This window comes from Tamandua tetradactyla, chromosome 13 (assembly GCF_023851605.1).
Source record: "Tamandua tetradactyla isolate mTamTet1 chromosome 13, mTamTet1.pri, whole genome shotgun sequence".
Classification (NCBI taxonomy): Eukaryota; Metazoa; Chordata; class Mammalia; order Pilosa; family Myrmecophagidae; genus Tamandua; species Tamandua tetradactyla.
In genome coordinates this window covers 30,522,379-30,549,034 of record NC_135339.1, presented here as the reverse complement: position 1 = coordinate 30,549,034, position 26,656 = coordinate 30,522,379, and the positions used below count along the sequence as shown (strand labels likewise).

Here is a 26,656-nt window from a genome sequence, read left to right as displayed (position 1 = left end):
CATATATTTGTGGCCTCTCTTTGCCCACCCTCTCCTGGAAAGGTCCTTTGCTCTTTAGCTAGGATGCCTTCTCTTCCCATCTCCAGTTCCAAAAGGCTTCTGCTGTAGACCCACTCCAAGGCCTCTCCTTCCTACAAAAGCTGGGCACCTACAGTCAAAGGTCTCGGACTTTCTCATTATCCACATTTTCAAAGAATATATTCTATTGAGGTTTCAAATATTAAACACTCAACTGTAGACAACTGGTAATTTCATCTTTTTTATTTCACCTCCTAAACATCTTCTATTATGTAGAAAGTATATTTGATAATATAGGATTGATGCATATGCTGTTGCTGGTTTTCTCCTTTCCATCCTTCTCTTATTCCTCTTTTTTTCACTGAACTTCTCTTCTCTCTCATCTCCATTGCAAATTTCTTTCAATTTTTTTCTCTATTCACCATTTATTTGTAAGTCAAGCTATACTACTTGAATATGCACTTTCTGTTTGGATTATAAGGAAACAATGTTTTTTACTTCTTAAGAAAACAACAATTAAAATGGCATAGGCTGATAATTTATTTAAAAGAGTCAGAAACTATTTGTATTTAACAGCTTTGCTTGGTTTTATAAATGTAGAACTGTAATTTTGCAAATTCCAGTTTAATTTCAGAAATAGAAATGACATTCCTCCCTATTATATTTTACTTTGGCGGGTGGGGGGGAGTTGTGGTGCATGGTTCGGGAAACTAATATATCTTATGTCACATTTTAATTATGATTTGTAAAGTAGGGAAGATCTGCAGACCACCTATATGCTCTTTGTCTTGTATGGTGTTGCTCAGTCTCTGGATCATGATCATCTTTGTTATCAACAGAACAGATTCATTTTTGCAACAGGTGTGATGAGGGAATTTAAATGAAACCTATCTTTAGTCATTAAAACATGTAGCTATAAGGATTTTTGAGACCCTTGCAATCCATTTTCTCACCTTCTATTTAAAAGCAGTAAATCATGACATTCTAAGACAATTTAATAGTATTTTTTAAGGATCTTCCAAGAATTGCATTCCTCAGTCTCTTAGTTATCCATGTGAGGATTCTGCTACCATCATTTCCTATGTTTGTTATTTTTTTACCATGAACCTATGTTTCTCTTGCTTAATATGTACCCAGTGTTTTATTTAATTTTTTCAAAAATTGTATTTGACTTTGTTCCCATTCTTATCAAAGAGGAAGAAATAAAGTGGTAGAGTTTTTAATTTCATTTTCAGAATTTGAATCTGCTGGTATAGCTCAGATATAGGATCCAAGGCATTTAGTTTAAAAAGATGAAAAACCACTTTTCTGAAATTTGAATTAATTTACTTTAGATTTAAGAGGTTCTACATAGAGTAGGTGGCAATTAAATGAAAGAAGCTCAGTGGTTACCTAACTCAAAACCAATCACAGAAGCAAGGAATTTCTGGCAGGATCTATTCAGTGGCTTTAAGTATCAGACCCTCAAATTCTATTTCGAGAGGTCAAATTTGCACATACCTCTTTGAACCATTGCCTCATATTCAACTCAGTTTTAAGACCCAGCAGTGTGTTGTGCCAAAATAATCAATGGTGAAATTATTCCCATTTTTTTGTTGTCTCAGGCCACCCAAGCCCACTTACCAGTTTTAAAAAACAAAATAAAACTATCCAATCTTCAATTTGTATTTAATCTGTACCCAAGTGCAAATGCCATCCTGGTAACATGATAAAACAGATTTAGATTTAGGAATGTTTCTGTGTGCTCCAATAACAGTATCCAAAAAGGGTTGTAAACATGTAACTGAATTTGCTGGAAAATTATCTTAGCATTAATGAAAACTTCTCCACCTGTAATTTAAGGGAAAAATAAAAAAGCCCAACATGGTCTAAAGACCATGGGAGAAAGGGAGTTCAAGAAATAGAAGTCCTCTGTTTATCCAGGGAGGTACATTACAAGGCAGACAGCTATACCACAGTAGAGAGACAACATTTCCTCAGCTGATTTGGTTCATTAAAATGCAGAGTTACAACTGGCTTTCTTAGAGCCTGCAGCTGAATAACCGAAGTCTCCATTTTACTCCAGTGTCACACAGAACGTGAAGAGGGAAACATACTGCCCAAGCACAATTTGACTTGCTAAAATCCAGCATGATAAACATGAAATACCTTTTACAGGCGCATTTTAGAAGACATACTATGAAGATTTATATCATAAGGATAGAAATAATTGCAGGTAGGCACAGCCAGGAGAATATCCTAGATTCCTCTCAAAGAAGTTTTTTAAGTAAAATTTACAATTAATCTTAAGGACAGAGTCTCCTTTGAATGCAGGGATTTTCAACTCTTTCCTTTCAAATGTATGAAATTTCAAACTGACGAACAGCCTGTGTGTTGCCAGAATTTATGAGCAATATGAAAAATCAAAGGCCACAAAAGCTATTTGTCAAATAAACTGCAGAATGCAATATCAGTCTGAAGGGCTCATTTGCAGAACTCATGAAGAGCATGGGAGGAGGGGATGCTAACAGCTGCAGCCTTGACCGCACTGCCTGTGCCAGCCAGAATTCAAGCCGCGTGAGCTCAGTGTGTTTGAGAGAGCTGGGCAACAAAATGAAGGAAAAAAAATCAACAGGAGTGGTTATTATAAATCTAAAATTGTATTAAATCAGTACATCTGAGAGTACAGACGAAAACTTGCAAAACCAGTTTAAAACAGACAGGGTCTGCAGGGTTTGAAAGGTATTTAAATTAAATTGTTCATGAAAGACTACTTTCATTTTGCAGCTGAGGGGAGAGATTACAGTTTTGAATCAATTAAACCTAGGGTGCATTGCAGGTTTATTTAGCAGCATGGCATGGCATCAATGTCCACATCTGTAAATTGGAAATAGTGTTTCATGTCCCAGGTTAATTTTGAGGATAAATTAACACATGTTGAGAGTCATAGCAGATGCTCAATAAAATTTAGTTTTCTCCCTTCTTTCACTCTGTGTTTTCACAATCCAGCAAGCTGATTTAAATGGCAAAGTGACAGTTAGTACCTAAAATATTTATTTAAATTATCAAGTCTGGAATCTAAAGAAAATGTTAGTTCTCCATGGACCTTAACTTATCGATCATTGAATCAAACCTGAATAGGGCCTGCCAGAAATTTGGATACTGTCTGTTAATATCCATTAATGGATTTTCGGTATTCAATATTATTCTGTAACTATTTTGCTTAGCAACATAACAGAAAATTATTTTTCTAATAATTCAGCATAATTTCCATCTTAAAAACATTACTTAAAGAACTGCCTCCATTATTCTGTTTTTAAAATACTTCACCAATATCCATTTCTGTCTCTCTTTCATTTTTATCCCCAAAACATGGACCTATCCTACACATACACCCCACATTCAATGCTCAAGGGAAAAATGCTATTACTGCTATAGCAAACTGAATGGCCTATATAACTCAGTACCTAATCCATTTCTTTTGGGAAATAATTTAAGCATTAGGAAGAAGGGAACACAATGTTAATATTTACATTTTCACCAATCCTAATGAAGTCTGTGAAATGATGGCTAAATTACCCAAAAGCAAATTATCCAAAGAGTTGCATTAGAAGAATTCAATCCAGTTTAGCTCAGTGGACATTTATTAAGCACCTACTATATACAAGCCTAAGAGTGGATTTCCTTCCTTCTCCGAGAAAACAAAATTTAATATAGGTCCAATGAATTTCAATATTTGGGGACATCACTAGGAAATCCTCTGAATGATTTAGCTGGCTTTGCAAATTCACTTGTTCTTAAAATATTGGATTTTCTTCTCTCAAGAGAGAAATTTGATATGTGTACTTCACGGAACATAATAATTAGTTCTTTTTAAAGAGTAAAAAGAGCAGAGATGAAAAGAGCTATAGGAGTTTCTAAATGACACAAGATCTGTGAAATGGTAGATATTTAACACAAACCTCAAAGAACTGTTATGTGGATTCATTAGTTAATTAGTTAGTTAATGACTTTGAAGTGTTAAATCTTATTAGATTTTTTTTTACACTTCAGTACATGTGAGAGAGAAATTACTCTATCTGAAATAGGAAACTGATTATATCACTCAAACATATTGTATCTTTTCATGGTATACCTTCAAGTTATTTTCTCTGATTTGATTTTTTTTTTCACCAGACAGCTCCTGAAAACTTACCTATACCCTGGGGCCCCACCCCACCTCCATTTTTTTCAGTAATGCCACTAAACACAGGCTTGTGTAACCCTCAGGGCAAGGTATTTTGTATAACATAAAACTGTTATTTGATAGTGGTATCAAATGTTAAACATGCTACGTATGCAGTTTTACACTTCTGGAAGGCAGGAGAAAAAATGAGGGAAGGCAAAAACGGGAAAGAGGAAAAACCCTATTATAAGTAGCTTTCTCTTAAGCTATAGCGACTAATTTGAATCCTATATGCTGGGAAGGTGAGAAAGGATAGAAGAAGCACAATTAGGTTAGTAGTATTCTAATATATAGGAGACATTTCTCTAGCTTAGACAAAAAACTTTGTTTCCATATAATACACAGAGATAAAAGTGAACACATATATACATCGTCCACTCGATGTATACCAAGTATGCCTGTGTCCACTGCTCCCAAATCAAGAAACAACATTACCAGCCACCTGGACACATTCTCCCAGAGGTTTCCTTCCACTTACTAGCCCCTCCCCCAAAGGTAAATCAATCTTACCTCTAAAAGCATAAAGTAGCTTTATCTGTTTCTGCATTTTATATAAATGAAATTATATATTATGAACTCTCTTTGAATCTCGCTTCTTTTTAGCCCAAGATTATGAGACTCATTCATAGTGCTGAGTGTGGGCACAAATTTACAGATTTCTAATCTCTGGTCCCACACCACTCACCCACCTCTCCTCCCCCACACAGACACACAGAGTTAATTCCTTTCTTATTTAAAGAATGACCTTGGATTTCTATACTAGGAAGTCCATGATGAACTTCCTATCTCAAGTATTCTATAGCAAGGGTGACTCAGGGATTGCTAGTGTGGACTCACCTCCAGTTTTTTTTTCCCCCAACTACATATAATGCAATCTTTAAAAATTTTGCATTTTTATCAATCTGATCTTGATCAAACACAGGCCTAAGGAAAACAGGGAAGTCTTCCTCTTTTTCATCACCCCTTGTTCTTAGCTCTAAAAAATACCCCACCCAATCTAACCTTCCCAGGACAGTCCTAGGTCCCTCACCTTCAAATCCTAGAAAGCCTGCACAGCCCTAAACTAGCAGTTGTATAAAAAGCAATTGAGTAAACTACTTTGCACCAAGGTGTTAATGCCTAAATTGTTAGCTCTCCAAAGTGTAGCCCCAGGACAGAGCTGTAACACACATGACCAATTTCTCTCAGAGTACTCTCTAATGGGATCTCCTGTAAATTGCATTTATTGAGTGTGCTATGAGGACCCTCTATATTGAAACAGTAAGAAACAGATCCAAGGCATTCAATACTGCTTTTACTATTAGAACTTTTAGAACATTACTGAGATTATTATTATTATTATTATTTTTTACTACACCACACGGTATTCCCTTTATCCTTTCTGAAGACCCATGGTGGGTGTGGGGGGTTAGTTCTGCTTCTAAATGACTTTATTTTAAAAGACATTGTTAATCTTGCAACTGGTCTTCCCCTCTCATCTCTTCCTCCAACTCCCTCCATCCCTTCCCTACCCTTTCTCTCCATCTCCTACTAAAAATGTCAGATACAAACACTTCTAATAATCAATTGTTCAAGACTTTATTACTTGTGTTTTTGATCTACTTTCCTCACTGTTGGTGGCTTTATCTGGTTTTACTTGCTTTTTATGTTCAAATTTCTTTACCTTTTTAAATAATCCTGATAAGCTTAGAAAGGATATAGATAATTCAATAAAGCACACTATTTAAGGGAATTTTTTTAGTCATTTGCATTAGGCCAGGCTGGACAATGGAAGGATATATTTTAAGGCAGGGGCTCTTCCAGCAGATCTCAAATTATATCCCACTGGTAGGATTTGATCACAGAAAAACAGAAGAGCTGATATTTAAGACACTGTATGATTGGTTGTAGTGCCTTACACAAGGTGTTTGATGCAACTTCACTGAATGATCAAGTGAAGGTATTTTCCATCAAACAAAGAGAACAGAAACCATGGATGAATCTCTAGGAAAAACAAAGGTTAAGAGCACTATAAAAGATAAATTACTTGTGAGAAAATATGGACTAGTGTTTTCAAGACAGCAGAATTGTTCTATTTGCTATGTGGTAGTTTGTAACTGCTGGCTTATTAATTTCAAGGCTCTCAATTAGAGTACTACTTGGTAAGATTTGACTAATGTATTACTTATCTAAGAGTCACTGATTTATAGAGCTTAAACATAAAATATGGCAGAGCTCATTTTCTTTCTAATGTCTATGTCTACAAGAAAAATACTACAATGGCATTGGAGTGTTCTGCCCTTGACTGGTAACCTAAGCAACCATCCAAACTGACAATATTAAAAATATTAATAATAACATTCTGTTATTTGTTCCCGTCATTGCTTGGATCCTACTATCAAAATGAAGTGAAACAATTCCCAGAAACTCAATGATGACCCATAAATCATAAAACAAAAACAGTGTGATGCATATTCCTGTGAATTGTTCTGTGAAACAGGGAGAGGGGAAGGTGTCAAATGTGGATCTTAATCTTTGGATTAATTTTTAGACCAAAGGAATAATTCCAGCTCATATGAAATTGTGGCAATTTTTTTTTTTGCTGTTGAAGCTATTTCAGAATGAGTGAAACTTGGAAAAAGTTGACAACCTTTATTAATGATATTCCTACTAAGAATGGGTTTCAAGGGGCTATTCAGTATTAGAATGTGGTCAGCATTATGCAATTTACTTATTCAAATATATTTTGCCTTATTCAAAATAATTTTTTGACAAACTGTCATCCTTGACAATACCTTAGTAAACATTCTCTTTAAAAATCACTGAGGTCAATATAAGAATTAGGACACATTGTATTAAAATTGCCAATGACTCTGGAATTAAACATGATTGGAATGCTACTTTATATATTTCAAAAGCTCATAATAAACAAAAATTAAGTCCATTTGTGTATGCTTGTCAATACCAGTATACATCTTGCTGGACCTTAGAAGTCTGTACCTTCACAGGGCTTGTGTGTCCAATTCATCCAAAAGAGATTAGAGCTTTCAAATACTTATAATTCTAAAAACACATACATAGGAACAAATATTTAAACTATGAAATGGAAAAGCCTTTTATCAGAGTACTGAGTGATTCAGAATAATGTGCAAAAAAGACAGATATTAGATACTGAACTTGTCATTTCACTGTTTTAGAAATTTCTAATATCCAACCATGATTTGTCATAATCTGGCCTCAATCTATTCTTCCAATATCTCTTGTACAATTAACACTTTACCACTATACTACATAATTTGTCAACAATTCATCAACCTTTGAACATCTTTCTCAGAGTTCACCTGGACTCGTTTCTTGTGCTTAGAAAATTCCTCATGGTTTTTGCCAAATTCGTATTATTTTTATGATTAAACTTAACTCTTTCATAAAAATTTTCTGATTTCTATAGCTGGAGGTAGTTTTCTTTTCCCCTCCACTCCAATTGTAAATTACTGTTATTATTATTCAACAACCATTATCACTTTCTACCTAGTGTTATATTTACTTATGTTCATCTATTATCTTCCCTTCAGGGAACTTTTATAGAGAGTAAACATGTCTTATAATAGAGAGTAAACATGTCTTACACATTTTTTTGCATCTCAAACAATGCTGAAGGCAAATGAACAAACAAAAAATGCATAAAAAATAAAAATGAGCCAGTTCTTATCATAAAACATTGCACTTCATAAATTTCCTATGTTTTCAACAAATATTTACCATTTTGAAGTTATGTAACAAGCCTTATATGGGAAAAGATGTTTTGGATGTATGAAAGTATCATCCCACAAAATATAAAAACCTTCTTAACCTATAAATGACCATAGTAGCCACGAGCAAAATATTGAGCTGCAACCATTTAATCCTTACCAAAAAAGCATGAGTTTACATAGAGGTCACACAGTGGAAGACTCAGAATGACAAGCTTAGAGCAGTTAAAGGTTTTGCACAATGCAGTAAGTAGAGTTTATCTCATTTTATATGTAAGAAAATTGAAGCACAATCACACAGGACCAAAATTTGAATCCAGTTCTCCCTGATTTAGCATACCTCTCTGAATGCTAGCTTCCCTCTGAACAAAAGACATGGTTATTCAAATACAAGGCAAATCATTTTGCCCTACTCTATATTATATACCTCAAGCCCATTATTAGTTTTTCTCATAATTTTTTTTAATCACTCTCTTTTGAATAGGTTACTATGTTTGAGGCATTCTGCTAAGTGATTTCTTTACCATATTTAATTCTTGCAACAACTCAGTGAACTACCTTTCTGGTTACACATTTTTCAGATAGGGAAACTGAGGCATAGAAACTTTACGTAACCTATTCAAGATCATAGAACTAGTAAGGGTTAAAAACGGAATTTGAACTCAAGTCTTTCTTATTTCCATATCCACATTCTTAGCCACTCTACTATATTGTCTTTTGTTTTTTCTACTGACATTTAAATATAGCTTTTTTCCTAAAAGGAAACTGGACTATTTGAAATGCTCACTGTTCAGAATATTTATATTAGCATTGGAAATCATTTAACATAACACTAGGAAGGGATATAGAGGTCAGCAAGTCATGGTGGGTGATGGATGTAGGGCTTACTTCAATTGGTATGGCCAACATGCACACATTTTTCAGAGAGCCTATTTCCAAGCCCACTCTTAAAATGACAGTGAACCTTGGTCTTTAATAGACAGAAAACCCTGTGCCAGGGCACTTTAGATAAATAGAGCATACATCAGAGAAGCAGCGTTGCTGAACTGGTTGGTTTTCCTTTCATCCCAAATCAGTGACTCTTAGCAGCCAAGCATAATAATATGGGAAACAAGTCAATATTTCCATCATGCTGGGTCCATTTCCTACCCTCCTTCATATTTTTAAGTGAAAGACAGGTGCAGAAATCATTTCCGCCACCACTGGAGTGGTGCACAGCAGCTGTCAAACAGCCACCCAGCTACAAAAATCTTTGCCAAGACTCAAAATGAAAAAATACTTATTGTAATTGAAACTATGCAGGAGACAAAGCTTCCCAGATGCATACACAATTTCTGAGAATTTGAAAAGGGACAGATGTGACTTTCATACTCAAGCTAAGAGGCACTACCTTTCAGCAGCTCATGAAGCAATACCATCAAGTCTTCAAAGATAAAACATATAAGCAACACATCTGAAGCTGCTAGAAAAGAAATCATTTTAAATCTAGTAAGGCCTTTGGAAAAAATTCAGGATAGGCCCTTTTGTTTTCCATTTGATGACCATGAGATCCAAAGAGATTACAACTTGTCCAGGATGACCAAGTAAGGCTTTGGCAGTGCAAACACTTAAAACCAAATCCAGGATTCTTATTTCTTCTGCCCTACACTGCCACCCTATTTTGTTTTTTTGTTTTATTTTTGTTTATTTTGGAGAATTATGTAACAAAAGGCAAATCTGCCTTGGCACCAATACAAGAGGAATTTCTTCCCAATACAAGGTTGTTCTGAACACTGAGCACCTTTCTCCTGGCCAAGGAATTTAATTGCTCCTGTAGCTAAAACAGAGAAAAGAGTCCTGGCAAGGAAATAAACCGAGACAGGTGTTCTTCTGGGCTGTGGCTGAATTCAGCTATCCCATTCTGAGAGTACACTTGCTGTTCCTTATGAAATCTGAGTTTCCTCTGGCTGAGACATGACTTTTCAAATCACTGGTCTCAGTTTTAACACTATCAGTTTATACACAGATCATAAGAGATTTATGTATTCATCAAACCATACATGCATTTGTTGAGTGCCTGTTTTATGCTAGACTAGATGCTAGTGATACCAAGGTTGAACATCTGAAAAATAAACACACTCATTTTAAAAGAATGAAAAAGTGAGTGACATTCTGCTGTATGGTGTAAGTGCTTTCAGTAAACAACAATTGTTTACTCACCAGCTATCAATTAGTAAACATTTATTGAATGGCTTGTTATAAAAACACTTATAAGAGGCACTGCAGTAGGATACCAACAATAAAGTTAAATGGAGAGGATGTTGTGACTTAGCAAAAATAATACAAATGTTTTCTCCTCATTTGTAGCTTCGACAATTTGAATTAAATTTGAAATAACATCTGAACAGAAAAAAATTAAATGGAGAGGATAAAATGTACTTACTTTATTTGATATTAAATATAGTGATATTTAAAATGATATCAAAATAAAATTATATTTCAATAATCAATGATAAATTACAAGATGACTTTATAAGTATATAGTGTAAACATAAGAAAAGCATGGAAAGCTTCCTGAATTAGGTGTCTGAATAAAAATATGATGGGTGGAGAAAAGAAAAAACGTTTTAAGAAGAGAAAATGTGAGAAAATAGGCCCAAGTGCATGGATTTGCAGAACATTAATTTTATAAGATTATTTTAATTAATTGAAGAGTTTAAATTAGGATATTAATAAACAATGGGAAAAACATAGTGGAAGATGGATAGATGATAGATAGAGAGACAGAAAGTGATGATTTACTGCTTACACAATAATGGCTCATAAAGGATGGGTAGAACAATTACTTCTAAATTGATATTGCCACAGTCAGATGAATCCAGGATCTCCCTGAAAATACATTTTCATTTATAAACCAAGTGGGAATCATTATGGGTATACATGTAGTTTGCAGACAGGACTCTTCTGCTCAGTCAATACCTGTTCCTATTGGTTGTTAAACATCCTTAAAATTAGCCCTGTTTAAAATAGTATAATTTCAACAATTTTCAAAGAAGTTAATAAAAACAGTTTCTAACATTCAACAGTCATCAGAAGAGTGATAAAGGCATGAAAATTGTAAGGTACCCTTTGGAATATTTCTATTGAAGAGCTCTAAGTGGTTTCCAAAAGCCTAGACCAATCAATATGATTCCCACTTAACTTCTTTACCATCTTCTGTAAAAAATAGAGACCAATGGGAAGCAACTCCAGACTTACAGGGAAACTAATTATTAAAATCAAATGCAAATTCCTATTCAGGTTTGACCTCAGAGTTCTTTATGCAAACTTGACCAGGTATACTTCCTTGAAGGGCTGATAACCTAGCTTTCTCAAGATTTTTGGACTTCTCTGTAGCCAGCAAACAAATCAATACAGAGCAGCATTCTGGATATCAGGAAGTAATTTTTTTTTGAAGAAGGAAATCACTAATTGTCATTGAATATGCTCCTGCAAACAATCCAATTAAAAAGAAAAATCTTCCCAATTTTCCTGACTGGCACTTGCCTGAGTTGAAAATAAATACATGAAGTAAGGAGGTTTATTTTAAGATTTCCCATATTTTGATCAAAAGTTGATGACTACATTATATATATTTTCGGCACTTTTTCCACAAAGAGTAAGTCATACCACCATGTTCTTCCAGAACAACTCTTTTCTTAAAATGGTCTTATTGGAGTGCCATTGAGTTATGACTCACAATTTTTTTAAAAGATAGATATTAACTTCATAGATACATGACCTCATAAAGCTAATAAAATATTGTTCAGACAGCTTATTATGTTTTGTACATAATAATTTCATTGTTAAAACTTAAAATAGAGCTCATTTAAATTGTACTTCTGTCTTATAATATGTGGACATTGTCCTCCTAGATAATATTAGAACACATAAGTTTTATTTTTAAAGAGTTAACTCAATATTTTTGCAGGCTTTGTTTAATATAGCTAAATATTAACTCTATTTACAGAGTCCTGAGACAGATTCCATGGGATCAAATCTCAACCAGAAGAGGCTATATGACCTTGGACATATAACTTAATGTCTCTGAGCCTCCATTTTCTCAGATATAAATTCAGGTTAATAGTAAAACTTAGAAAGTTATTGAGAATACTGCAGAAGTTTAGAGATAGAAAATGGGAACTATATTCAACAAAGTCTTGCCAAAAATAACTTCTCTAAGATACATTTGAGATAGGATTTTCTCTAATAGGTCTTAGGATTCCAGTATTAATAGCAATTAATATTGTCCCACTTTTTTTTAGTTACATGATGCTGTTTATAGTTTATAATATACTACTGTGTCGATGATCATTTAAACCTCACCACCATTCTGTGATGCAGGGAAGAAGGGTAGAATTTGCCATTACATAAGCAAACTATGTAACAAAGAGACCAGGGAACTAGGGTTGCCAGATAAAATATAGGATGCCCAGTTAAAATTGAATTTCAGATACACACAAAAAATAAATTTTTAGTATAAGTATATTCTAAGTATTGCATGAGACATATTATTCTAAAAATGTTATTTATCTGAAATTCAAATTTAACTAAACACCTTGCATTGTTATTTGCTAAATCTGTCAACCCTACAAGTGGCAGTTCTAAGGCTACCTACAGGATACAATGTCACATTTCTGACTTGTAGTTCAGTGTTCCTCCCAAGATCTTCCTAGCTCTTAAGTGTATAAAGAACACCACCAGATGAATGTACCTTTCAAAAGGGCCTCTTTCCTGATAAATGGGAACAGACATGGTTCTTCACAAAGCTTTTACTGTACATTCCGTAACAATTTACTATGTGGTAGATGGCCTAAAAATGTTACCGATTTCCTGAGAAATTATAATTTTACAGGTGAACTTTCCCTTGGCAGTTTCAAGTGCTACATTTTTTTTAATTGTTCAAGGCCTTCCCACAAAGGGCTCAATTAAGAAAAGCCACTGGCTAAGAATAGAGAAACCACTAGACTAAAATTCAGGAGCCATGGTTTCTGGCCCACACTCCAGTTTGTAGTGTAATTACATGCAGTTTTCTCATATATAAAATGGAATAAATTCTGAAATCAATTAGGAAATGTATCAAAATAATAGATGTGAGTGTGCTTTGAGAAAACTTGGATCACATTAACATATATAGCATTTTTCAAATTGCCCATCATATAAGCCATGGTAAACAAATATGCAGATTTCTGCTAACCTCTGGAGAGTAAGACGTTCTATCTAAACAACTTTTGTTTTTTTTTTTTTGAGTGTGTGATCTCACTCTGAGTGCTATTTTCCTAAAAATATTCATTTTATTCCAAGTGATACATTATTGAGGACAAGAAAATAGATGTTATGTACAAAGATTATCAATAGAGAATAGGAAGAACAATTGTGAGTTCTTTGTGGTATCATTTGCTATAAGCCAAGCCCAGTAGGACTAAAGAGATGCATAGCCTGCTATTCTCACAATCTCCATATAATGTGGATAATATAATCTTCTTCTACCCAATGAAAAAACTGACTCAATGAAGTTAATCTTCCATAAAGCCATGTATCTAGAAAGTCTTGGAGCTAGAATTCAGGCATATTGTCTCCAAAGTCCATGCTCATTCCATAATTCTTCATTGCCTTTCATAGAATGTGAAATAGGGTGAATAGTCAATACATGTTTATGGATACATATGTGGATGAAGGGATAGATACATCCATGGATGGATGGACGGGTGGATGGATAGATGAATATGCAGACAAATAAATTACCTCTAGGAACTCAGTCTATAAGAGAAAAATACAAGCAACCTAGCTGGTCTCTGTCACAAGTTGGAGTTCAGTCTCAGTTGTTCTTTCTCTTCTACAGTTTGAAAGCCCCAGGTTTCTTGACTGCTGATATTAGCATCACCCATCATCCTGATACTGCTACTTCCACAACTAATGAAAGCTTTCAAATTATTTCATCCAGTTGTGTCTCACTTTTATCACTGATATCTAATTGGATGGTCCCTCTCTTAACAAGGCTACAACATGACATTTTGCTACTCATTCATGAAAGATTTGGTAAGTGTGATCATGGGGCAGTACCCTGCAGGAAAGGGATCCTCTGAGGGAATTCTGCAGAAGCTGCCAAAAATAGAACACTGTTCAACCCGAGAGCCACGGCATTTGGTTTTGCATTTTATGCACTTTACATATGTACTTGACTACTGGAGGAAAAGAAGCCTTCCTTAAAGCCTTCTTTTCTATTATGGATATGAAGCTGCATCTGTCCAGACGGTGCCCCTTTTGCTAATTTACACAAAGTAAATATATAGGCCAGAGCTGTCTTGTATAACTCTAGGATGGTCGATTCTAAAGTAACAATAATACCAAGTGCACAGAGTAGACAGACTTAGGAACAGTACTGCATGTTCTTGTAATTTCAAGTAAGGTTCTTAAAAAGGCATGCAGTTACTTCATTTATTCACTCACTCATTCATTCAAAAGTATAACATTGGGAGAAGATAACCAACAATGATTTTATGGTTTGAAAGACTGGTGATGAAGTCAAACTCATAATGAATGACAATACAGTGTGCCATGTGACAGGTTTATAGAGCAGAAAACCTCACCTCAGGGCATCAACATCACCTGGGAACTTGCTAGCAATGCACATTCTTGGGTCCCACCGCAGACTTAATAAAGAAACTTAGTGGGGCAGGACCCAGAACTCTGTGTTTTAACAAGTCAAGCCTGACACACGATTCTGAAGTCTGCCAAAATTTGAGACCCACTGATGATACAGAGTGTTTTGGAAGCTGAGGAGTGACTTTCCAGTGTAGATGATACTTAGACTGAGCCTTATGGGATGAGTAGGTATTGCCTGCTGACTTGTTAGCAGTAAGGACCCCAAAAACCCAACTGACGTCAAGATTTAACTGAATCTCTCTAGATTTGGTCCTTGCATTTGTTCTCTTGGCTTAGAGTTCTGGCTGAGTATCTTAACAAGTTATATCTATATAAGCAATAAACGATTATATTATTTTCACTCCTTAGCAATGAAGAGAGATGAGCTTTGTCAACAGCTGCTAAGTGTTGTCAGTTTCTCTTCAATAAAATGTTTTCTGCCTATGTGAGGTTTTATGATAAACTTAGAACCTTCATTTGTTTCTAAAAGTCAACAGCCAACAGGCTTAATGCTGGTGTTTCAGGGTGAAATTAAATCCTTTTATTATTTTTACCTCCACACTTTGGCTGCTTTTAAAATAGATGCAACTGTATTTTTCTAAGGCAATTTTAATTTGCCTTAGACTGAATCCAGTCACAAATCAACAGTTGCCACTGTCCTGTTTACCACTAATCTTTAGGAGACCCAGTAGTGAATCTGACCTCCTTAAAGAATAAAGTAAGGTTGAAAGCTTTTCGAGCCATCAAAAGTCTAATAGTTTCATGTTGAGGAAAGAAAAGAAGTGGTACTAAAACCTGTGGAATAGGGATGGGAGGTCAACAGAAAGGAAAAATGAAAAAAAAGGCAATAATGCTACCTAGCTCTGGGGAGATGAAATTCATGCTATGTATTGTTCACACATTTTCTAACTCATCATCTCCTGTTGAGCAGCATAGAACAAATAGGAAGATCCCAACCATCAGCTTACATAGAACTTTTGGTTTAATGTTTCCTTTCTTGGTCAATAGGAGCCCAACTTTATCAAGGGTCCAAAATCTCCCCCAACCACAATTTGGCTGCCACAAATGATAAGAAGTAAATGAGATATAACCTTTCAATAACATATTTTCTTATGTTTGCTACTTGTGCATTTAATAAAGCAAAAGAGTATGATCCTTCCAGAGTAGAAATGAGAGCTAAGTAAAATCACTTCATTAGAAAAAATATCCAAAAGTTTATAGATATTGATTTGATCTTGAAAGAGACTGAGGATTTCATGAAGAAGCTTTGTTGCCAATGCCCTTGGGCATAATAGAAAGGATATTATTAAAGGGTAAGGAGAGCTGGGTCCCTGTCTCAGCATTGGTGTTTAACAGAGCTATGTTAGTAGGGGTTGTGGCAGGAAAGAGATGGCAGTGACTAAAAAGATAAGGAAGTGACTAAAGAGATAATATAAAGAACTTTTACAAAGAAGTGGGAAGAACTAAGGAGAGCCAGCAAGGGATAGTGAAACAGCTGGGGCAGCAACCACCCCAGCCATTACCACTCTAGGCAGAAGGGATGAGAGAAAGATGGACTTGTCAGAACTACTGAATGTTATGGCTATAGGAATAGCCACCAGGAATGCAGCTACTAAACCAGGCAAGGAGAGCTGGAGAATTAAGAATCCCGATCTCTCTCTCTCTCTCTCTCTCTCTCTCTCTCTCCTGCTGTCTGAACTCCTGCTTCTTATCCTTACATATAGACAAACCCAACCAAAACCTGTCAAAACCCTTCTGAGACATTCCATAAAGTTTGAACTCTGGGGCTTAAAGCAGGAGAAACAGAAGGATTGTAGAGGGGCAAAGAGCAATTATTCAGTATATCAGCTATATGATTTTGAACATTTATCCTTGCTGGTCTTCAGTTACAAAGAATCTGGGCTGGATGGTCTCCAAAGCTTATTCTATACCTATATAATTTATGAAGATTAAATAAGACAGAAAGGAAGAAAAGTAGCATTCTAATTAGCCCAATTAATTTATTTGAAATAAGCAGACTTAGCAACAACCTACCTTTCATCTGTTAATAAACCACATCTTTTTTTTTTTTTCCCACCTGCTATATCTTATAAGAAAAGTGGTGTGTATCTCAAGGTTATTTAGAAAAGTTTCTGAAAGTGATTAACAGAAAGCAAATTTAAACTCTGTCTCTAAAAGGCTTAACTTACATATTACATAGTTCTGCCCTTACAGAAAATAAGTTTTTTAAAAAAATAAAATAGCATATAGCTCAGATTATTAGCTATCTCTTTGCCACAAATGTGCAGCTGGATTCAGAATTTGCATGTTTCCTAGGCAAAAGAATTCAATAAGCAAGTAAATGAATCTGGCTGTTTTATTAATTTTTTTTTGCCAAAAACAAAGTAATGCAAGCTTTCATTCAGTCAGAACCAGAACCTCATCCCCAGAGCCACTAACACATGTTAAAAATCCAGCACCACAGCCAAATCTGACAAAGGAGCCCTCTCTATTCTACTACCCCTGGGGAAGACTACTCTAAATGTGATTCTCTCACTCTTCCTTTTGAGGTAGTCCAATCATGGGGTGCTTAAACAAGTGAGAAGGGAATTAAGATAAGGAGAGCTTGTGTTTGAGGTTTAAAGACACTTTCAAGATAAGTAAGTAAAGAAGTAGAAGGTTATTCAAAGCTCTCTTTATAAACCAACTATCATTTAACTTGCCCTAGTAGTCATGCTTCTATTTAGAGATAGGAAGAATTGTGACAATGAATTATCTCCTCCCCACGGCCTTTCAACAGACACTCCTCTCCTAATTACACACAGTATTACTGCACAGGTCCTGCCGAGCACTGGTGTCCACAGGGTAGATGTAGAGCAGATCAGAAGTATCATGTTCAGCTTGTTGTTATTATATCCAGGGCAAAGGCTTACAGAAAAAGTTGACTCAGTGTCCTAATGCAATGGATATATCGTTCTGACAATCTTTTATTCTTTTCAAAACTTCATCCTCACTATAGAATCTCAGGTCTCCAAATCTTCTGAGATAATGGTGGTATTCTCAGAGGAAATTTCCAGAGCATCCAGGGGCTGCCTGGTTTGATGCTTAGGGAACTTTGAGTTAGAAGTCAAGATAAAATTTGTACTTATTCTCATTTCAATCTTCATGCTCAGTGGAAATAGTGAAATCTTTCTGAAGCTCATGTATATTATTAAGAGGAGTCAGGAGTATCATTCTTTCTAATTCTGTGGCAATTGGATAATGAGAACAAAAAGCATGGTAAAGTTGGGAGTGCAGTCCCTAGAGTTCTGAAGGTTTTGTCCCTGCTTATTTGCACAAACTTAGTAGCAAGTCTTAACCTCTTTGAATCATTTAGAACATGAAGGGGATGGAGTAGATGATTTCTATATTTACTTCCAGATTTAACATCCTACAACCTTTATTTGTCCCAAATGCCCTCTATGCCATGTCAACTCTCAATGTAATTGAGCCTACTCTTCCCTCATTATGATCTCTAATTTCTTAAGCCCTTCCTAATTTCTTAGTCTACTTTTCTTTTCCCACCATCACATTTCTCTCTATCCAGCCAGAAATTCAAAAGTAAGCCATTTTGTTAATATTAACAAACTGCTACCTTTCTCAGCTCCATCTTCTACCAAAGCCATTTAGCAAGTCCCCAATCTTAAACATACCCTCCACACCTGTACTTCATTGTCCAAGTTTCCAAACATGAGTTGGCAAAGTCTCAACCCACAGGTTCTGCTATAAGGCTAGTCAACATAAGAGTTCGTAATTATTTCCTTTCATAACTCTCTTGAAGCCAGATGTGAGCTATAGGAGTCAATCCTTATAACTATTTGGAAATATTTTTATTCACCTCTAGTAGACTTGCTAAACATATCTCTTGTTCTCTGTAAGCTCTCAGCCCTGTCTCTGTGCAGACAACTTTACTTTTCAGTAAAGTGATTACAATAAAACCATTTTCATAATGGAAATGTTTAAAATTTAAAATATAGCAGCTTATTTTTAGTTCTATTACATTAACATAAAACATGACCACAAATCTTTTGCAAAAATCATGGAGAATTTCTGCATTACTATATCACTTTCAAGTCAGCTCCAATTTGATTTAAAAACTTGACTACAGGGCGGGCCGCGGTGGCTCAGCGGGCAAAGTGCTTGCCTGCTATGCCGGAGGACCTCGGTTCGATTCCCCGCCCCAGCCCATGTAACAAAAACGGAGAAACAAAATACAATAAAACAAGAAAATGTTTCCCTTTCTTCCTTCCTTCCTTCCTTCTCTCTGTCTTTCCTTTAAAAAAAAAAAAAAAAAAAAAAAAAAAAAATTGACTACAGATCTAACTGTCAAACCAGATGTTGCATGGAAAATATCAGCTAAGTCTGATTGGAATTTTCAATATGCCTCATTTGAAACCCTGCAGCAAAACAGAAGTAGTTATAAAAAGTTTTAGGGCATAACACTAATTGCTGATTGGAATTATTTTTCTCAGATAATATGTAGCAGGAAGATATCATTTAATCATTCATAAGTGCCTTCAAGAAAGTAGAGAAACAGAAGACATTTTACTGAATCTAAATATTATGAACATATTCCATCTTCGACATTCTGAAAGTTACTGACAGGCTCATTTCACATTGCAAGCCAAGAATCTCTTCATAGAAGAACATTTAAGACCTAAATTATAAGGAGGAAATATGGAAAAGGGTAGTATAGGATCTATGGGTGGTTAGAAAAGTTTTCTTTGAGTCCCACTTTATGGTACCATTAGAAAATAGGGGAGTGGTAGAGTTAGGAATTGGGGCACTGTAAGTAAAGGGCAAAACAAGAAGGGAAGGACCTATAGAAATCTTGATAATGACCCTAACAGCGGTGGTTATTAAATTTTTTTGCTAAGGACTCCTAGTTAATCCCATGGCCCTTTCACAGAACAGTATTTTAAAATGCGTATTTTTTTTTTTTAAGTTTACAAGTGAATTCAATCCTATTAAAATAGTTACCACAATATTAAAAACGTGATATAGTTAGATATGTGCCACTTTGTGATAGTGTTCTCAATAGCAAGATCTTGCACTTTACAAGGTTTGATAACTACAATCAGTTCAAAAAAGTGGTGATCATATAAACTCTCTTTAGAGATATATGCAATAATTTTAGTGTGTTAAGGAAGTATTGGTCATTTCTATTGTTTATAATATCTGACAGCCAAATTCATCTCATTCTCTTTAACTTACTCTAAAGGTTTTTGCTGCCCCAATTCCATTGAAACTGCTCCCCTAAAGACCATTAGTGAACTCCATGTTGCTAAATTTAATGTCAATTCTCAATCCTTATCTCACTGACATAACATCAATATTTGAAACTGGATAATTTCCTCTTATGTTCGTTAAATTCAAGGGCATTGCTTGCTTCTGATTTTCTTCCTAGTTCAGGATCTCCCCTAAGAAGTTTCTTTGGCAGGTTCCTTTTAATCTCACCAACCTCTTGATGTTTGAGTATCCTAGAAATTAATCTTTGGACCTCTTCTCTTTTCTGTCTAAATTTGCTCTTTTAGTTAGTTCTTCAATACTACTGATACAAATGAAATGATTCCAACTTTATATCTCTAGCCTAGAATTTGCTCCTAAATTCTAGATTCATTTTTTTCAATACTCAATATTACCTTCTAAAGAAGCAATAAACAGGTGCGGCCCGGGCATGCGCAGTGCCGGCGCAATGGCCCAGGCCCTGGGAGAGTCCCTGTGGGAGTGGAAGGCCAGCACTGAGCAGTTCAGAGGGTCATGGCAGGCAAGAGGCAGGACCTAGGGCCAGTGGCCGAAGCCCCAGTCCAAGCCTGGGAGGCAGAGCTGCTGAGGCTTTCATGATGAGAGATTTAGGGGTGCTTCTCCTTCCTCTGTGTAGCTGGTAGTTCGGGTGGTGAAGATATGGCTGACAGTGTCATAACCTTTCTCTGGAACCTTGGCAGGCAAATCAAAGACTCCATCTGGGGTATTTGTACCATCTCAAAGCAAGATGCTCAAATCCAGCAAAAGAGGAGCAGCAACAGTGAAGAACAAGTAATGTCTTGGACCAATGGAAAGCCCAAAGTCGAAGCAGGAGAGTGAACCATGTATGGTTAGTAGAATTTTCCAGTGCTGCACTTAAAACAGCAGAGTATTCTGGTTCAGTCTGCTCTTGTTTTAACAAATGTTTATTCCTATGCTTCCGTCAGTAACAGCACAAATTACTGGTGATCTATCACTACATGGAGATGTTTGGTCATGGCTGGAATTCCTCTTTCTATCAATTTTTAGTTCTCTTTGGGTACTCCTCTGTTTGTACTTACCAAAGTTTGTCTATGCAATTTGGTTTCATGATAAAGTTGATCTGGCATTTGAGGTGTCAGATTGGAAGTCTCATCCATTCCCTCGTGTCAGCAAAATAACTGCTGACATGCTCTTCAGTCTTTTGCTGCAGACTCTTTTCTTCACCCAGGGGAAGCTTGTGAGTCTCTTTCCCATCCATCTCATTGGCCACCTGGTTAGTCTCTTTCATATGTCCCTTCTCTACTCTCCTTACTGTTCTGAACATCTCTGGTTCAATAAAGGAATTGAAATGTACCAGCGGTTGTCAAATATAGACAAGAATTGGCTTTAATACTTTGGATTTGGTTTGCCCCTCGCCTTTCTCACAGCAATGTAGTCCTCATACATTATCAGTGGCTGCCTCTTTTCCATCTTCTTTCCTTTATTCATTATCAGCACCAATGAAGTGAAGACCCCTGGCAAAGCATGCCTTTTCCAATTGCACCTCTTCTCCTTGGTGGTCTTCTTAAGCAACAGACTCTTCCACAAGAAGGTCTATCTGCAGTCTGCACTACATAGCTCAACCTCTACAGAGAAGTTTTCTTCACCACATCCATTGCCTGCCAAATCAAAGGCTGCTGCAGGCCCCTGAATCTCCTGTCATCCAAAGGGGGTGGGATCAGAAGGAGGCTGCAGATCTTTTCCCTATTCACCTTCCCCTCCTCAGGCAGGACAGGATCCACCCTGCCAAGGGCCTTCTTCATATCCTCTTCTCTCTAAGGAATTGGAATTTTTGTCTTTGGTGTATGTACGGCAGAATCTCCTGAAATCTGCATGGGGATTTTCAATGGCACCATTAGTCTGAAAAGACCACACATTTTTCTGCAGCTATTTTATAGCATTCGCCAGCCCATGTGTGCAGGCTGATATGAATATTTTGTTTTCCTCCCTGTACCATTTACCCTCCTATCTACCCTACCTGCCTTCTACCACCCTTTGATGAATGGATTTTGTAAATCTAGCTGTTGTAATTTGTGAATTTGTTGTTTTGTTTTTTTTTCTTCCTGTGAGCATATACATCAGATGTGGGCTAAAGGAATTGTTCCTGGTCACTCCCTTTATAGCCTTCACTATCTTGTTTCTTGTTAATTAGGTTAGGTTTTGGTCTCTTGCTCCACTGCCAAAAGAATTTAAAATGAGTCAGAAGACATGGGACAGGAGGAAAGACCTCCCAGGGAGATCTGCTGGGTTTTGAGGAGGGATTTTCTTTCTTTCCCTTGAAAGGGAAAAAGCATTTTTCACTGGTACATTTAAAATTCCCCAAGTGTGGGGAGGTACCAATTCTGGACAAGTGCCACTGCAATCCAGAATGGTCAGAGAACCCAAACTTCTAAATTCTGAAAGGTCTTAGATGTACTGTTGGCCACTGCAGCACTTTATCTGGTATTTCAGAGGAATATTGGGTGCTGCAAATAGGAACTAACAAGGTAAACTTATTAAACGCATTATACCTGTGATTGTTTGGCTTTTTCCTGTCATTTTAAGACACTAAATGTGGGGGGTAGGGCAGGTAGGATGTTAAAATAATTGTACAATTTAAAATATCACAATTAAATATGAGCAGGTTTCCCCACATACACATACAAAAGAAGCAATTAGACATCTCAAACTTAACATATCCTGATCTCCACCTCTATCCCCTTCCCAATAAACCTATTTCTTCCTTTATATTCATCATCTCAGTTAATGGCATGTTCAGGCCAAAGTCTTTGGAATCATCCTTAAAGCATGTCCTCTCACAAACTCACATCCAACCCTGTTAACTCCAAATCCTGTTAACTCCACTTTCTTAATATAACCAGAATATGACATCTTCCCACCAACTCCTTCCACTACTAGTACCCTGGTTCAAGTCACCACCATTCCTGGCCTGGTTTATTGCAGTAGCCCCCTAACTGCTTCCACTATCACCCCATCTCAACTCAGCAACAAGAGTAATATTCCATAAATCAGATCATGCCATTTTCCTGCTCAAAACCCTCTAAGCACTCCTCCATTCCCCTCAGTATGAAAGTCAGTCATTACAATTACAATGGCCTAAAACCCAGGATCTGATTTACATTTTCCCACTGACATCATCACCCCCAACTTTTCCTGTGGTTAATAGGGCAAGCTCCTGCCTTGAAGCCTCTGTACATACTGTTCTTTCTGCCTAAGAAAACTCTTCCCAGATGTCTAGAGGGCTTACTGCCTATCCCTCCCCAGCCTTTATTCAAATGTCACCCTTAATAAACTTTCATTTATTAAAAAGGCCATTTTTAAAATGATTTTCTCCTTATTGTTCTCCAGAGCATTTTTCATGATAAAATGTATTTGTTATCTGCCTTCCCTACTAAGCGATCTTAAAAGGGTAGGAATTTTCATCTTTTTTTTTTCCACACCTCTATCCCCTGTGCCTGGCATAAAGCATGCATTCAATAGATAATTGTTGAATTAATCAATTAATTAATGAGTGAAGAGGTCCTTTGAAATCCTGTCTTTTGAGAAGTTCAGCATACTTTATCCATAGCCATAAGAACTACACATGGCTCTCTTTGCCAAAACCATATCACACTCTGTATATTAAGAAAGATTATTTTAAGTATGATGCTTAAAATAAAACATAAAATAGGGATTGGAATTTTCTCTAGAAATAGAGGAAGTATTAACTAGTGGCTGATAACTGCATGGGACAGGATATTCACAGAGATGCTATATGATGTCACGGAAAGAACGAGGGCTTTGGAGCAAACAGACCAAGATTTGAACTCTACCTTTGCCACTTCTGAGCTATGCAATTCTGGGAAATCATTTACTTCTTTAAGCCTCAGGGTTTTTTTGTTTGTTTGTTTGCTTGTTTGTTTTTGTCTCTGATATGAAAAATGTCACCATGAGACTAATGACCCAAATGAAATTATACATGCTAAGTCCTCTCCCCATGGCCATGACTTTCCAAATTGAAGTGAATAAATAAAAGGTTCTTAAAATACTCAAGAAGTGTGAGAATGGGACAGGAATGACTGGGTGTCAATGAATTGTCAGTCACCTCATCATGGTTATGAAAGAGAGGCATGGTGGGTTTCCTCCAACACTGACAGTTTCATCCAAAAGGATATTTACTCCTTTTTTATGCTAAGATGGATATAGTATCTAGAAATAGGTCTAAAAATAGAAAGAGGCCAAGACTCTATCATTGAGGAGGAGCAGGATGAGATGGTATTATCTGAGAAGGCAGGTGGCAAAGGATAAAGGGGAAGCTGAGTGGACTTGGTGCTAGAAAGTGAAATTGCCCCATTTTCAAGGATTCATTCTCTGAGAATCTTTATCAATGTACAGCCATTAATCTTTATCCATAGCAAGCTCACAGGGGAAAAAACTTACCACACAGTACTGTTTTGGGAATCAATAAAAATTCTGCCCTCTCCTTAGACATAAGGTATGAGAATGCTGGAATGAAGGAGAACTCCCTTTTGGTCAACCTAGATTTCTCAGTTACTGAAGAAAGAACTGGAAGCAGTGTTTTTTTTTTTTTTTTTTTCATCAATTTCTCTGCACTATTTCTCATATTTTAAAAATATATATTCCTTAAAACCTGTCATAAAGACACTATATTGGAAGAATGTAGGAAAATAGACAAATGGATTATCAGCTGTTAGAAATGGGAAACAGTCATGAAAATAGGGATGAGGATTGCTGTTCCCTGAGAGTAGCATCCTCCCTCTAGACTAGAGGTTGCAGGTAGCTATCTTCAACATTATCCTTATGTGTGTGTCTGTCAAGTAACTCGTAATGCACTTCATGAAAAGTGGTATCTTTCATGACCATCTTAGGACAGAGTCACCAATTATCCTGTAGCCTGCACTTGGTCTTCTCTTACAGAAGCTCATGATTCCTCCCAAAAAGTACTAAGGCAGAATGGGAGTAAGAGAAAGAGAGAGAAAGAGAGAATGCAGAAGAGGGTACAGATCATCAACCCAAATCAACTCTGTGATTCCTGAGCTTTGCCCCTCATAGATCTATTGGCCAAGTAAGTTCAAACCAAGCTTCAGAATTAAACCCTGCCTAATGTTAAACCTGTGCTTAAAATTCATTTTACAGAAAAATTTTCAAGTGACAGACTTTCAGAAAATGTAGAGCTATTAAAAATTAATAAGTCTATACCTTTAAAAAAGAATTTATTCTAGTGTCATGTATACAACCAAACCTTCTACCTTTCACACTTAAAAAATGTATATATATATATATATATATATATATATATATATATATATATCCAGCATGGCAGGCGAGAACTCTGCCACTGAGCCACTGTTGCTGCCCTAAAAAATATACTTTTATTGAGATATCTTCACGTACCATACAGTACATCCAAAGTATACAAAGTATACAGTACATACACAGTATACAATCATTGGCTCACAATATCATCAAATAGTTGTGTATCCATCACCATGATCATTTTTAGAACATCTGCATCACTCCAGAAAAAGAAATAAAAGAGAAAAGAAAAAACCCATACATCCCATACCCCTTACCCCTCCCCTCTCATTACCACTAATATTGCAATCTACCCAGTTATTTTTACCCTTTTTCATCCCCTATTATTTATTTATTTATTTTTACTCATCTGTTCATACCCTGGATAAAGGGAACATTAGAGACTAGGTTTTCGCAATCACACAGTCACATCTTAAAAGCTATATATTTACACAATCATCTTCAAGAATCAAGACTATTGGAATACATTTCAACCATTTCAGGCATTTCCCTCTAGCCACTCCAATATACCACAAACTAAAAAAGGATATCTATATATTGCATAAGAATAACCTCCAGGAGAACCTCTCAATTCCGTTTGAAATCTCTCAGCTGCTGAAACTTAATTTTACCTCATTTCTTTCTTCTGCCTTTTGGTCACAAAGGCTTTCTCAATCCATGATGCCAGCTCCTGGCTGATCCCCAGGAGTTATGTCCTAAGCTGCCAAGGAGATTTAAACCCCTGGGAGTCAAATCTCATGTAGAGGGGAGGACTTTGAGATCATCTGCCATGTTCCTTTTTGCCACTTTTTTTGTGTGTAATTTCTCCTCCTATCACTCTTCTAAATATGCAATGTCATCTCTCAATCACTGTAAGCTGTGCACTTAGTTGGTAGTTCTGATTCTACTGCTGCTTGGAAAAATGATGTTTAAAATTAAATTTAATAATTTTTAAATGAAAAGATCATTCTGTGTAATTAAATAAAATTTTAAAAGAGCATGTAACCTGATAAACACTACTTTAGCCAGATGATCGAGTTCAGTATCAACAGCGATATGGCATGTTAATAATATGTATACCCTTAATACAATGGGTTGAAAATGGACCTCTGTGGTTTTCTTCCCCAAAACACATAACCCCAGACTAATCATGAGGAAAACATCAGGAAAATATAAATAGAGAACTTTCTACAAGATACCTAATCAGTAGTTCCCAAATCTGCCAAAGTCATCAGAACCAGAAAAGTCTAAGAAAACATGGAAACTAAATGTAATGTAGTACCCTGGATGGGATCATGTAACAGAAAAAGGACATTAAGTAAAAGCCAAGGAAATCTGAATACATATATAGACTTTAAGTAATAATTTAATACCGGTTCATTAATTGTGACAGATGTATACCATATTAATGCAAGATGTTAATAATAGGGGAAACTGGGTGAGGAGATTATGGAAATGTATGTGC

At 36.1% G+C, this 26,656-nt stretch overlaps 2 protein-coding genes and 1 pseudogene across 12 annotated transcripts in view; 2 read left to right on the top strand and 1 right to left on the bottom strand.

Annotated features, from left to right (window-relative positions):
• The window catches only part of CTNNA3 (catenin alpha 3), a 1,849,311-nt gene that overhangs the window by 1,087,275 nt on the left and 735,380 nt on the right, over positions 1–26,656 (bottom strand). The gene's annotated exons all lie outside the window — the stretch shown is intronic.
• The window catches only part of LRRTM3 (leucine rich repeat transmembrane neuronal 3), a 193,549-nt gene that overhangs the window by 12,261 nt on the left and 154,632 nt on the right, over positions 1–26,656 (top strand). The gene's annotated exons all lie outside the window — the stretch shown is intronic.
• Positions 20,122–22,087, top strand: LOC143653832 (etoposide-induced protein 2.4 homolog pseudogene; annotated as a pseudogene).